Source organism: Scyliorhinus torazame, chromosome 9 (assembly GCF_047496885.1).
Source record: "Scyliorhinus torazame isolate Kashiwa2021f chromosome 9, sScyTor2.1, whole genome shotgun sequence".
In the NCBI taxonomy this organism is placed as follows: domain Eukaryota; kingdom Metazoa; phylum Chordata; class Chondrichthyes; order Carcharhiniformes; family Scyliorhinidae; genus Scyliorhinus; species Scyliorhinus torazame.
Genome location: NC_092715.1, coordinates 54,640,688 through 54,654,692, shown reverse-complemented (window position 1 = coordinate 54,654,692; position 14,005 = coordinate 54,640,688). Strand labels below are relative to the sequence as shown.

General features: G+C 49.8%; 1 protein-coding gene across 2 annotated transcripts in view; it reads left to right on the top strand.

Moving 5' to 3' along the window:
- The window catches only part of LOC140429207 (sorbin and SH3 domain-containing protein 2-like), a 1,121,994-nt gene that overhangs the window by 105,234 nt on the left and 1,002,755 nt on the right, over positions 1–14,005 (top strand). The window contains exon 2 of one of the 2 annotated variants that reach the window (XM_072515897.1): positions 12,591–12,678. The exons of the other annotated variant lie outside the window; for it this stretch is intronic. The gene's annotated coding sequence lies outside the window, so the exon portion shown is untranslated. The remainder of the gene's footprint in view (positions 1–12,590; positions 12,679–14,005) is intronic. 2 annotated transcript variants of the gene reach the window in all.

Genomic DNA, 14,005 nt, shown 5'->3' with positions numbered 1-14,005 from the left:
CATCAAGCTGCGTGAATCGGTTTATGGTCTGGCTATAATCCACGACCATCCGTTTCTTCTCCCCGGACCGGACTACCACCACTTGCGCTCTCCAAGGGCTGTTGCTAGCCTCGATGACCCCCTCTCCCAGTAAATGCTGGACCTCTGACTTGATAAAAGCCATATCTTGGGCACTGTAGCTCCGGCTCCTGGTGGCGACGGGCTTAAAGTCGGGAGTGAGGTTCGCGAATAGTGAGGGGGATGCGACTTTCAGTGTCGCAAGGCAGCAGACCGTGATGAGGGCAAGGGTCCGCCGAACTTCAGTGTCAGGCTTCGGTGGCTGCACTGGAAATCCAGTCCGAGCAGAAGGGGGGCACAGAGGTGAGGGAGGATATAAAATTTGAAACGGGTGTATTTGGCGCCCTGGATCCAGAGATCCGCAATACAGTACCCCTTGATTTGCACCGAGTGGGACCCAGATGCGAGGGCTATGGTTTGGGATGCGGGATGGGTGCGTAGGGAGCAGCGCCTTATCGTTTCAGGGTGGATAAAGCTCTCCGTGCTCCCGGAGTCGAAGAGGCATGCAGTGTCGCGCCCGTTGACCTGGACCTCCATCATGGAGTTCTGTAGGTGTTTTGGCCGAGTTTGGTCGAGTGTGATCGCACCCACTCGCGGGTAGTCGGAGTCCTCAGCCGAGTCGGACTCATAAAATGGCCGCTGCCGTCGGTCGCACGATCGGGTCGAGAAGATGGCCGCCGACAAGATGGCCGCTCCCATGATTCGCACGAGGCTGATGACGCGTCAGAAGGGGCCGTGTCGGGTCGGTGCGCAGCAGCATTGCGAGGCCTGAGAGCCTGATTTTCGGGCCGGCTGTTCTTTGTTTTTCTGGCCCCTGGGTCTGGCCAGGCAGACCCTCGCAAGATGCCCTTTCTTCCTGCAGTCGCTGCAGATCGCGGACCGGGCTGGGCAGCGTGGGCGTGGCCGCTGGCCCTGCCCGCAGAAGTAGCACGGTGTGCCCCCATGGTGAGCGGGTCACCGCGTGGCGCAGGCCTGTAATACGGCTGAGTCTGAGCAAGTCCGGGGGGGCTCGCAGAGTCCGTGGGTACGTACCCAAGTTATGTCAGGCCACCTCCAGCGAGGAGGCGAGCGTTAGCGTGTCCTGGAGGTCATTTGCCCCGTTTTCGAGCAGCCGCTGCCGGATGTAGGTCGAGCGGATGCCGGGCACGAAAGCGTCTCTGATGTGCAGGTTCATATGGACTTCCCCTGTCACATCCTGATGGTCACAGTCGCTGGCAAGCGCGGTGAGTTTCTCAACAAACTTGTCTAGCGATTCCCCCGAGCGCTGCCGGCAGATGCCGGGCGTGCACCTCATTGATGCAGGATGTTTGAGGTGAGGGATGCAGTTAGTGTCCCTGCTGATTTTACCTGCAGGAAGTGCTGCCATCTCCAGCTCCTCCAAGACCGAGTTAGGGAACTGGAGCTGGAGTTGGAAGAACTTCGGATCATTCGGGAGGCAGAAGGGGTCATAGATAGCAGCTTCAGGGAATTAGTTACACCAAAGATTGGAGATAGGTGGGTAACTGTAAGAGGGACTGGGAAAAAACAGTCAGTGCAGGGATCCCCTGCGGTCGTTCCCCTGAGAAACAAGTATACCGCTTTGGATACTTGTGGGGGGGACGACTTACCAGGGGTAAGCCATGGGGTACGGGCCTCTGGCACGGAGTCTGTCCCTGTTGCTCAGAAGGGAAGGGGGGAGAGGAGCAGAGCATTAGTAATTGGGGACTCTATAGTCAGGGGCACAGATAGGAGATTTTGTGGGAGCGTGAGAGACTCACGTTTGGTATGTTGCCTCCCAGGTGCAAGGGTACGTGATGTCTCGGATCGTGTTTTCCGGGTCCTTAGGGGGAGGGGGAGCAGCCCCAAGTCGTGGTCCACATTGGCACCAACGACATAGGTAGGAAAGGGGACAAGGATGTCAGGCAGGCTTTCAGGGAGCTAGGATGGAAGCTCAGAACTAGAACAAACAGAGTTGTTATCTCTGGGTTGTTGCCCGTGCCACGTGATAGTGAGATGAGGAATAAGGAGAGAGAGCATTTAAACACGTGGCTACAGGGATGGTGCAGGCGGGAGGGATTCAGATTTTTGGATAACTGGGGCTCTTTCTGGGGAAGGTGGGACCTCTACAGACAGGATGGTCTACATCTGAACCTGAGGGGCACAAATATCCTGGGGGGGAGATTTGTTAGTGCTCTTTGGGGTGGTTTAAACTAATGCAGCAGGGGCATGGGAACCTGGATTGTAGTTTTAGGGTAAGGGAGAATGAGAGTATAGAGGTCAGGAGCACAGATTTGACATCGCAGGAGGGGGCCAGTGTTCAGGTAGGTGGTTTGAAGTGTGTCTACTTCAATGCCAGGAGTATACGAAACAAGGTAGGGGAACTGGCAGCGTGGGTTGGTACCTGGGACTTCGATGTTGTGGCCATTTCGGAGACATGGATAGAGCAGGGACAGGAATGGATGTTGCAGGTTCCGGGGTTTAGGTGTTTTAGTAAGCTCAGAGAAGGAGGCAAAAGAGGGGGAGGTGTGGCGCTGCTAGTCAAGAGCAGTATTACGGTGGCGGAGAGGATGCTAGATGGGGACTCTTCTGCCGAGGTAGAATGGGCTGAAGTTAGAAACAGGAAAGGAGAGGTCACCCTGTTGGGAGTTTTTTATAGGCCTCCTAATAGTTCTAGGGATGTAGAGGAAAGGATGGCGAAGATGATTCTGGATATGAGCGAAAGTAACAGGGTAGTTATTATGGGAGATTTTAACTTTCCAAATATTGACTGGAAAAGATATAGTTCGAGTACAATAGATGGGTCGTTTTTTGTACAGTGTGTGCAGGAGGGTTTCCTGAAACAATATGTTGACAGGCCAACAAGAGGCGAGGCCACGTTGGATTTGGTTTTGGGTAATGAACCAGGCCAGGTGTTGGATTTGGAGGTAGGAGAGCACTTTGGGGACAGTGACCACAATTCGGTGACGTTTACGTTAATGATGGAAAGGGATAAGTATACACCACAGGGCAAGAGTTATAGCTGGGGGAAGGGCAATTATGATGCCATTAGACGTGACTTGGGGGGGATAAGGTGGAGAAGTAGGCTGCAAGTGTTGGGCACACTGGATAAGTGGGGCTTGTTCAAGGATCAGCTACTGCGTGTTCTTGATAAGTATGTACCGGTCAGACAGGGAGGAAGGCGTCGAGCGAGGGAACCGTGGTTTACCAAGGAAGTGGAATCTCTTGTTAAGAGGAAGAAGGAGGCCTATGTGAAGATGAAGTGTGAAGTTTCGGTTGGGGCGATGGATAGTTACAAGGTAGCGAGGAAGGATCTAAAGAGAGAGCTAAGACGAGCAAGGAGGGGACATGAGAAGTATTTGGCAGGAAGGATCAAGGAAAACCCAAAAGCTTTCTATAGGTATGTCAGGAATAAGCGAATGACTAGGGAAAGAGTAGGACCAGTCAAGGACAGGGATGGGAAATTGTGTGTGGAGTCTGAAGAGATAGGCGAGATACTAAATGAATATTTTTCGTCAGTATTCACTCAGGAAAAAGATAATGTTGTGGAGGAGAATGCTGAGCCCCAGGCTAATAGAATAGATGGCATTGAGGTACGTAGGGAAGAGGTGTTGGCAATTCTGGACAGGCTGAAAATAGATAAGTCCCCGGGACCTGATGGGATTTATCCTAGGATTCTATGGGAGGCCAGGGAAGAGATTGCTGGACCTTTGGCTTTGATTTTTATGTCATCATTGGCTACAGGAATAGTGCCAGAGGACTGGAGGACAGCAAATGTGGTCCCTTTGTTCAAAAAGGGGAGCAGAGACAACCCCGGCAACTATAGGCCGGTGAGCCTCACGTCTGTAGTGGGTAAAGTCTTGGAGGGGATTATAAGAGACAAGATTTATAATCATCCAGATAGGAATAATATGATCAGGGATAGTCAGCATGGCTTTGTGAAGGGTAGGTCATGCCTCACAAACCTTATTGAGTTCTTTGAGAAGGTGACTGAACAGGTAGACGAGGGTAGAGCAGTTGATGTGGTGTATATGGATTTCAGCAAAGCGTTTGATAAGGTTCCCCACGGTAGGCTATTGCAAAAAATACGGAGGCTGGGGATTGAGGGTGATTTAGAGATGTGGATCAGAAATTGGCTAGCTGAAAGAAGACAGAGGGTGGTGGTTGATGGGAAATGTTCAGAATGGAGTACAGTCACAAGTGGAGTACCACAAGGATCTGTTCTGGGGCCGTTGCTGTTTGTCATTTTTATCAATGACCTAGAGGAAGTCGCAGAAGGGTGGGTGAGTAAATTTGCAGACGATACTAAAGTCGGTGGTGTTGTCGATAGTGTGGAAGGATGTAGCAGATTACAGAGGGATATAGATAAGCTGCAGAGTTGGGCCGAGAGGTGGCAAATGGAGTTTAACGTAGAGAAGTGTGAGGTGATTCACTTTGGAAGGAATAACAGGAATGCGGAATATTTGGCTAATGGTAAAGTTCTTGAAAGTGTGGATGAGCAGAGGGATCTAGGTGTCCATGTACATAGATCCCTGAAAGTTGCCACCCAGGTTGATAGGGTTGTGAAGAAGGCCTATGGAGTGTTGGCCTTTATTGGTAGAGGGATTGAGTTCCGGAGTCGGGAGGTCATGTTGCAGCTGTACAGAACTCTGGTACGGCCGCATTTGGAGTATTGCGTACAGTTCTGGTCACCGCATTATAGGAAGGACGTGGAGGCTTTGGAGCGGGTGCAGAGGAGATTTACCAGGATGTTGCCTGGTATGGAGGGAAAATCTTATGAGGAAAGGCTGATGGACTTGAGGTTGTTTTCGTTGGAGAGAAGAAGGTTAAGAGGAGACTTAATAGAGGCATACAAAATGATCAGGGGATTGGATAGGGTGGACAGTGAGAGCCTTCTCCCGCGGATGGATATGGCTGGCACGAGGGGACATAACTTTAAACTGAGGGGTAATAGATATAGGACAGAGGTCAGAGGTAGGTTCTTTACGCAAAGAGTAGTGAGGCCGTGGAATGCCCTACCTGCTACAGTGGTGAACTCGCCAACATTGAGGGCATTTAAAAGTTTATTGGATAAACATATGGATGATAATGGCATAGTGTAGGTTGGATGGCTTTTGTTTCGGTGCAACATCGTGGGCCGAAGGGCCTGTACTGCGCTGTATTGTTCTATGTTCTATGTTCTATGATGGGTTTGACAAACCGCTTGCAGAGTGACTCGATCACCTCATCATAAGTCGTCGCCTTTTTGAGCGTGGCGGAGATTCTATGACTCACCCGGGCGTGGACTAGACGCAGCTTGCGTGGCCCCAGGATGGGAATCTCTGCGGAGTCCAGGTAGGCCTCCAAGCACCGCAGCCAGTATTTAAAAATTTCCTTCGCCTCCGGTGTTCGTGCTTCCAGATTGAGCTTCTCTGGTTTTAGGCCTGCGTCCATCCTGAATCTAGTTTAGTCTAATAAATTGAGGTACCCTCAATAACAAAGCTTAGAGATTAAACTGTAAAGAAGGCTTTATTAGACTAAGAACTATGTTGGAGCTGAGACAAGTGCTGACTGCTACACAGCCCATGAGGCAGCCCTTTATATATGGCTCACAGATGGGCGGAGCCAGAGGCGGAGTCCCCAGGGTTCCAAGCCCGGTCTTAAAGGCGACATCACCTCACATGATGATAAGGCAGTAACCGTTCATCACAGAGACACTGAAGGCGGTGGTGAGGGGAGAGCTGATCTCCATTAGGGCCCACAAGGAGCGGAGGGAGCGGGGGGAGAGGGAGAGGCTGGTGGGGAAGATGGTGAGGGTAGACAGGAGGTATGCGGAAGAGCTCGAGGAAGGATTGTTGAGGAAGAGGCGCAGCCTCCAGGCCAAATTCGACCTGGTGACCACCAGGAAGGCAGGGGTATGTGGAGGAAGGCCCAGGGGGCGGTCCAAGAGTATGGGGAAAAGGCAAGCCGGATACTGGCGCATCAGCTTAGGAAGCGGGACGCAGCCCGGGAGATTGGGGGAGTTAAGAACAGGGGAGGGAGCATGGTGCGGTGTGGGGTTGGCATCAATGGGGTCTTCAGGGACTTCTATGAGGAATTATACCGATCCGAGCCCCCACGGGAGGAGGGAGGGATGGGCTGTTTCCTGGACCAATTGAGGTTTCCAAAGGTGGAAGAGGGTCTGGTGGCGGGACTGGGGGCTCCGATTGGGCTGGAGGAGCTAATCAAAGGGATAGGAAGCATGCAGGCGGGGAAGGCACCGGGGCTAGACGGTTTCCCGGTCGAGTTCTATAAAAAATATATGGACCTGTTGGGCCCGCTGTTAGTTAGGACCTTTAATGAGGCAAGGGAGGGGGGGGGCTTTACCCCCGACGATGTCCCGGGCACTGATCTCCTTGATCCTGAAGCGGGACAAGGATCCCCTGCAATGTGGGTCTTACAGACCGATTTCCTTGCTAAATGTAGATGCCAAGGTGCTGGCGAAGGTCTTAGCCACGAGGATTGAGGATTCTGTGCCGCAGATCATCCATGAAGACCAGACGAGGGCAGAGGTAATGAGGATCCTTAGGGAATTCGGGGGCTTTTCGGGGTACAAGCTCAATATGGGGAAGAGCGAGCTGTTCGTAGTTCAGCTAGGGGACCAAGAGAGGGGGATTGGCGAGATCCCACTAAAAAGGGCGGAGAGGAGCTTCAGATATTTGGGGGTCCAGGTGGCCAGGAGTTGGGGGCCCTGCATAGGCTTAACTTTGCAAGGCTGGTGGAGCAAATGGAGGAGGAGTTCAAGAGGTGGGACGCGTTGCCGCTGTCCTTGGCGGGTAGGGTGCAGTCAATCAAAATGACGGTGCTCCCAAGGTTTTTGTTCCTGTTCCAGTGCCTCCCAGTGTTTATCCCGAAGGCTTTTTTCAGGCGGGTTAACAGGAGTATAATGGGGTTTGTGTGGGCGCGAGGGACTCCGAGGGTGAGAAGGGTGTTCCTGGAGCGGAGTAGAGATAGGGGGGGGGGGGGGGGGGGCTGGCGCTGCCCAACCTCTGTGGGTACTACTGGTCCGCCAATGCGACGATGGTGCGCAAGTGGGTGATGGAGGGGGAGGGGGCTGCATGGAAGAGGCTGGAGATGGCGTCCTGTGTGGATACGAGTCTGGGGGCACTGGCAACGGCGCCACTGCCACTCCCTCCAAGGAGGTATACCACGAGCCCGGTGGTGGTGGCGGCCCTCAAAATTTGGGGGCAGTGGAGGCGGCATAGGGGGGAAGTTGGGGCCTCGGCGTGGACCCCATTACAGGGGAACCACCGGTTCGCCCCAGGAAGTACAGGTGGAGGGTTTTCGGGGTGGCACAGGACAGGGATACGAAGGTTGGGGGACCTGTTTGTGGACGGGAAGTTCGCGAGCTTGGCTGAGCTGGAGGAGAAGTACGGGCTCCCCCCCGGAGAACACCTTCAGGTACTTACAGGTAAGGGCGTTTGCCAGACGGCAGGTGGTGGAATTCCCGCGGCTACTGCCACACACAGTACAGGACAGGGTGCTCTCGGGGGGGGTGGGTGGGAGTGGGGAAGATCTCGGAAACGTACCAGGTGATGCAGGAGGAGGAGGAAGCCTCGGTGGTGGAGTTGAAAGGTAAGTGGGAGGAGGAGTTGGGAGAGGAGATCGAAGAGGTGGGCAGATGCCCTAGGGAGGGTGAACTCTTCCTCTTCGTGCGCGAGGCTCAGCCTCATACAGTTTAAGGTGCTGCACAGGGCACACATGACCGGGACAAGGATGAGCCTGTTCTTTGGGGGTGAGGACAGGTGTGGTAGGTGCTCAGGGAGCCCAGCAAATCACACCCATATGTTCTGGGCATGCCCAGCGCTGGAGGAATTTTGGAACGGTGTAGCGAGGACAGTGTCGAGGGTGGTAGGATCCAGGGTCAAACCGGGCTAGGGGCTCGCAATATTTGGGGTGGCAGAGGAGCCAGGAGTGCAGGAGGCGAATGAGGCCGGAATTCTGGCCTTTGCGTCCCTGGTAGCCCGGCGAAGGATTCTCCTTCAGTGGAAAGATGCGAGGCCCCCAAGCGTGGAATCCTGGATCAGAGATATGGCAGGGTTCATTAAATTGGAGAGGGTGAAATTCGCCTTGAGAGGGTCGCTACAAGGGTTCTTTAGGCGGTGGCAACCGTTCTTAGCCTTTCTGGCAGAACGATAGACATTGGCCAACGGCAGCAGCAGCTCGGGGGTGGGGTTACTTTATTTTTGTTTATGTTATTTTCACTGGAGGGTCTGAGGGGGTGTATGCACCTGTTGTGTTAAGTCGGGGTGTTAATGTTAATTTATTATTTGTGTACAGGGGGAGGGGTTTGGGGGGGTTGCTTTTTTAGATTGTGTTTTGTACTTAACCCTGTTGGGTTCTTTTTTCTTTCTCATTTTGTTGTTGATATTTTATGAAAACCTTTAATAAAAAATGTTTTTTAAATAATAATTATTATTGTCACAAGTAGGCCTACATTAACACTGCAATGAATTTGTTGTGAAAATCCCCTCGTCGCCACATTCCGGCGCCTGTTCGGGTACACAGAGGGAGAATTCAGAATGTCCAATTCACCTAACAACACGTCTTTCGGGACTTGTGGGAGGAAACCGGAGCACCCGGAGGAAACCCACACAGACATGGGGAGAACGTGCAGACTTCGCACAGTGAGCCAAGAGGGAATCAAACCTGGCACCCTGGTGCTGAGAAGCAACAGAGCTAACCACTGTACTACCGTGCACCCCATGTTTTTAACCCTGGTTAGACCACACTTGAACTACAGTGTGCATTTCTGATCATGGTATTATTAAAAGAATATGGAAGCATTGGAGGAAATGCAAAAAGGATTCACAAAGATAATACTAGAGTGTATACACTTATCCCAGCTGGGGCTCTGACCTCTGGAAAAAGGTTGCCAGAATAGGATAATGAAAGGGTTTGAGCAGGTTGATGATGAGAGAGCGTTTGCACTTGTGGGAAGTCCAAAACTAGGGGACATTACTATAAGTCAGTCACTGACAAACCCAACAAAGAATACAAGATAAGCTTCTTTACTCAGAGTGTAAATAATGTAGTATGCATTACCAGTGGAGGTAAGTATAATAGAGGCATTTAAGGTGAAGTTAAATAAGCATTCTATCCAATGGAGTAAAAGTGGCTCGTGCAAGTTGTTCCATATTTTAAAGGAAAATCATGATACCAACCTCACCTCCTCCCCATTAAGTTGTGCTTTCACTGAGCACGGACCTTTCTTCTCCTACTAACACAATCTGATATTGTATCTTTATTCAACTACGAGCTCCTTCTCCTATTAGTAACGCTTCCTCTGTCTCATGACCTACATATCTTTGCTACAATCTCTCCAACCTCCCACCGATGAGTGACTTTCTACTCTGCCCAGCTGCTACACTCTCTCTGATACAGCATATAATTCATCACATTTCTCCCTCGCTTTAGTTCTGAAGAAGTGCCATAAGGACTCAAAATGTTAATTCTATTTTCTCTCTCCACAGTTACTGCCAGACCTGCTGGGTTTTCCCAGCATTTTTCTGTTTTTGTATCGTGATAACAGTTGTATTTGCCTATATCATAGCACTACGTAATTCAAAACAACTGACAAAGAGCTGCCGTTGGTTGGTAAACAATTGAGTTTAACATAGAATTTACAGTGCAGAAGGGGGCCATTCGGCCCATCGAGTCTGCACCGGCTCTTGGAAAGAGTACCCTACCCAAGGTCAACACCTCCACCCCGATCCCCATAACCCAGTAACCCCACCCAACACTAAGGGCAATTTTGGACACTAAGGGGCAATTTATCATGGCCAATCCACCTAACCTGCACATCTTTGGACTGTGGGAGGAAACCGGAGCACCCGGAGGAAACCCACGCACACACGGGGAGGATGTGCAGACTCCGCACAGTGACCCAAGCCGGAATCGAATCTGGGACCCTGGAGCTGTGAAGCAATTGTGCTAACCACTATGCTACCGCGCTGCCCCATCTCGCTACCGAGTTGCAACATGGTTAAATGCAACACCGGTTCTATTTTTAAAGAGACGAGAATATTCATGGTGTTCCAAATAAATCATGTAGCCATTGTGTGGGAGATAATCGCTCATTCAATTTGATTGCTTAGTGAAGGATCAAGGGATAAAGACTATAACCAGAGACTATTTCCAGTTGGTTTGCAGTGTCACGGACAATTGCAAGGGATAGATGCAGTGTAAGTGTTTCTAGCGGCAATACTGGTGCCTGGGTGAAATGGTCCTTTTCACACCTGTGCAAAGAAGTTGTAGTGTCAACTGTGATATTGGGCCTATAACCAGATTCTAGGGCAATGTGTAATGAGATTCTTTCCTTTTGTGAAACCATTGACACTAATTGTGCTAGTTGTATAAAAACACCCTCCGAACCATCAAATAACTGGTGAACATAACTTGAGGAACTAATTAAAAGGGTACGATATGAAATTGGAACTGTAGCTGGTTCTTTACATCAGTTGAATCAATGATTGCCTGATTTAAATGTGTTAATAATTCTTCCTGATGGACAACAGTCCCATAATTTTCCAAGACTGCACTGCAGAAAGGAGGAAAAAGAGCTCCCTCTAAAAAGCTAAATATTTTCAAATGCCATCGCGCGAGTTTGATTTCTCCACAGCGCAATACTGCATGGCTTGGAATGTTTTTGCAAATACGTTCTGTTGGCTAAAATGTTCTTGAATTTTTGAAAAAGGCATAGTTATTTTTAAACAATAGGTTGAACAATAATTGAAGCATGTATTGTCCTTCTATCACGTCCTGGAAATAACTTGGCTGTTCCCAGTGGAAGACATTGAAAATTGAATTGCTGTGTATCACAAACCATCACACGCACATACTGCAAGAAAGAACAGACCAGTTCAAAATAACAATATGGGTCAGACTGATTTCAGTCTCTCTGACTTTTGAGGATGATCTATTGAAGGGAGCAAACTTTTTTTCTAGCCAATTTTATACCAGCTGTGCCAGCTTCATCTTAGTTGCAAACACTGTGAGTCAGAAGATTGTGTGTTAAAGTCCCATTCTAAAGACTTGAGCACAAGAGTCTAGGCTGCCATTTGAATGCAATACTGAGGGTGTGTTCTATGGTCAGAGGTCCTCGGCTGGTTTCTCTGATTTTGAGGAAGTGTCTGGTTTTATGACAAAAATCGGCAAGGCCCCAGCAGTGATCCTCCAACTGGTGAGGAGCTAGCAGCCGCGCCAAGTAAAACGAATGGCCTTCCCAATATAAAAGGCTGGAGAATTGCCAGGTCCGTGGCCGGGCATACGTACGGTGTCGACCTGCAGCGGACGCACCGTACAACATGGCGCAGTCGCGCGCAGACCCAGCCTGCCAGATAGGCCCCTTTGACACCCCCTCGCCACCCCCCACCAGTCCCCCTAGCCCTCGCCAAAGCCCCCCCTGGCCATCAGCACGGCACCCCCCCTCCTGTCTGTGGCGGCGCTGGACATAGTCCGCAGCCGCCATGCCGGATTCATAAAAACTGAGAGCACATGTGCCCCGTGCCATTGGTAACTCGGCCCATCGGGGGCAGAACATCGGGGATCGGGAAGGGCCTTCAGGTAACGTCCTGAGGCCGTCCCAACGGTATGCGGCGTACTCCTCGATTACGTTGTTTTGGAGGGGGCGGAGCATCCGAAAACAGGTGCTGCTCCCGATTGGGTCGGAAACAGGGATTCTCCGTTCGATCGCCGATTACGATATCGGCATCGGGCAACGGAGAATTCCGCCCGTCTTTCAGATGGAACGTTATATGCCTGCTCTCTCAGGTGGATATAAAGGATCACAGGGCACTACATTGAAGACAGGCAAAGGACTTAACTCCAGTGTCCTGGCTAATAATTATCCCTCAATCGACATCACAAAAACAGATGGCTGGGAATTTCTGGTCCTGCCTGTGGTGGGAAAAGTTGTGGGGGGATGGAAAATGTAACGGATCAGCCAAAGATCTGTTGATTTTGGGCAGGAATATCCGATCTCGTCCACGTTTTGACCAGAAATTCCAGGTCATTATCTGGTCATTGTCATTGCTGTTTGTGGGAGCTTGCTTTGTGCAAATTGGCTGCCGTGTTTCCATTACAGTGACTACGCTTCAGAATTTCTCCATGGACTGTTGTAAAAGGTTATGTATAACTGCAAGTCTTACTTTTCCTTTTTCTGTTTAATTTTCTCTTCCATGGCACATGGTAATTGTTCTTTTCTCAGTTTCTCTTCCTGTTGAAGATATTGTCCCCATGAGCAGTAAATCCAAACCCGAGTCACAAAATAGGATCATTTTCCAGGCCAGTAAAGTTGTGCTCTCTTGCTGTACATCTGAATCCCTTGTTTGTATTGCAATGCTGGGACATACTTACCAATTCCTGTTTGATCTGCTGACGGCATCCACGATTAGCTTGTTTTGCGCAAGTGTGACTATCCAAATTTCGCAAAGTACGTAAGTGAAAAATAAAAACTAGATTTGCTCCATACTGAGACTCGATCCTCTTCAATGTTCATTGTTTCCTTCCACAAAACCACTGCCTCCTTTTCCCAGCAGCAGGAATATGCTAAAGAAAAATGCCAGACTGGGATCTGAAAAGGAAAAATGTGGAGCGTTACGGTGGAAGGCAGATGGATGGTACTAGGTAAGTTCCTTGTTTGGAGAGCCACTGCAGACAGAATGGGCCAAACGGCCTGCTTCTGCACCGTAACAACTCGCGATTCTGTGAAAACCGATATTAGGGAAAGATTGCCCTGGTATGTAGCGATATTGTAAAACTGGAATGCTTTTTGTTACAACCAGATGAGGTTCCCCAAATTTATTAACCTGGGCGAGAGCCCTCAATCTTTTACCGTCTGGCTGGGATGCCCCCAAATTGTTACGCCCCCAGTGAGGAGGGATGAACCGGCTCCCTTTCTTTTTATTCATGCCCTCTGCTGGTCACAACGAGATTAATCTAAAGAAAAATGAACCCTCCCTTTGTGGATACCTTTTCCCATTCCGAATATTTATGTTTTAAAAGGAGATAATTTAACCAGACTGTCTTAAAGATACAGTGCGTTTATTAACTTCTAAAGGCAAGAAAATGACAAAACACATGCATGTACATTCATACAGATTAGCAGTGAGAATTGAGTCCAAAGTAAGTTTTAAAAAATGTATATCGAACAGTCCTTAACACATGAGTAGATGATTGACCATTACAGTCTTTGCGATTCAATATTCCAGTAGTGCTGACTTCGGCAGGTGAATAGTAAGTTTTAAGATTCCGGTGTTCTGCAGTTTGGCGGATAAGTTCTTTGTTCTTTCAGCTGTGCTCTTTGCTGATAGGCTTACTTCAACATCAGAGAGAGAGCAAGAGACACTCATCTCCCATTATGAACTATTGTCTCCACCAGAGATGGCAATTACTTTCTGGGTCCTTTGGAAATACCTTGTCTGGAAGACATAGAATCCTTACAGTTAACATAGAATCATTATAGTGTAGAAAGAGGCCATTTGCCCAATAGGTCTGCACCAACCCTCTGAAAAAGTACTCTACCTTGGCCCACATCCCCAGCCTATCTCCATAACCCTGTAATCCCAACTAACGTGCACATCTTTGGAAACTAAGGGGCAATTTTCTTAATGGCTAATCCACCTGACCTGCACATCTTTGGACTGTGGGAGAAAATGAACACACCTGGAGGAAACCCACGCAGACACGGGGAGAAAGTGCAAATTCCAAACAGACAGATAACCAAAACCGGTATTGAACCCCTGTCCCTGGCTCTATGAGGCAGCAGTGCTAACTTCTGTGCCACCCACTGTGCCACCGTACCACCCAAAATAGGGCTTTTCTCATGATCACCCACCAATAAATCAGCCAATCACTAGCATTACCCCCCAAAACCTGTCAACCATTTACAAGACACAAGTCAGGAGTGTAATGAAATACTCTCCACTTGCCTGGATGAGTACAGCACCAACAA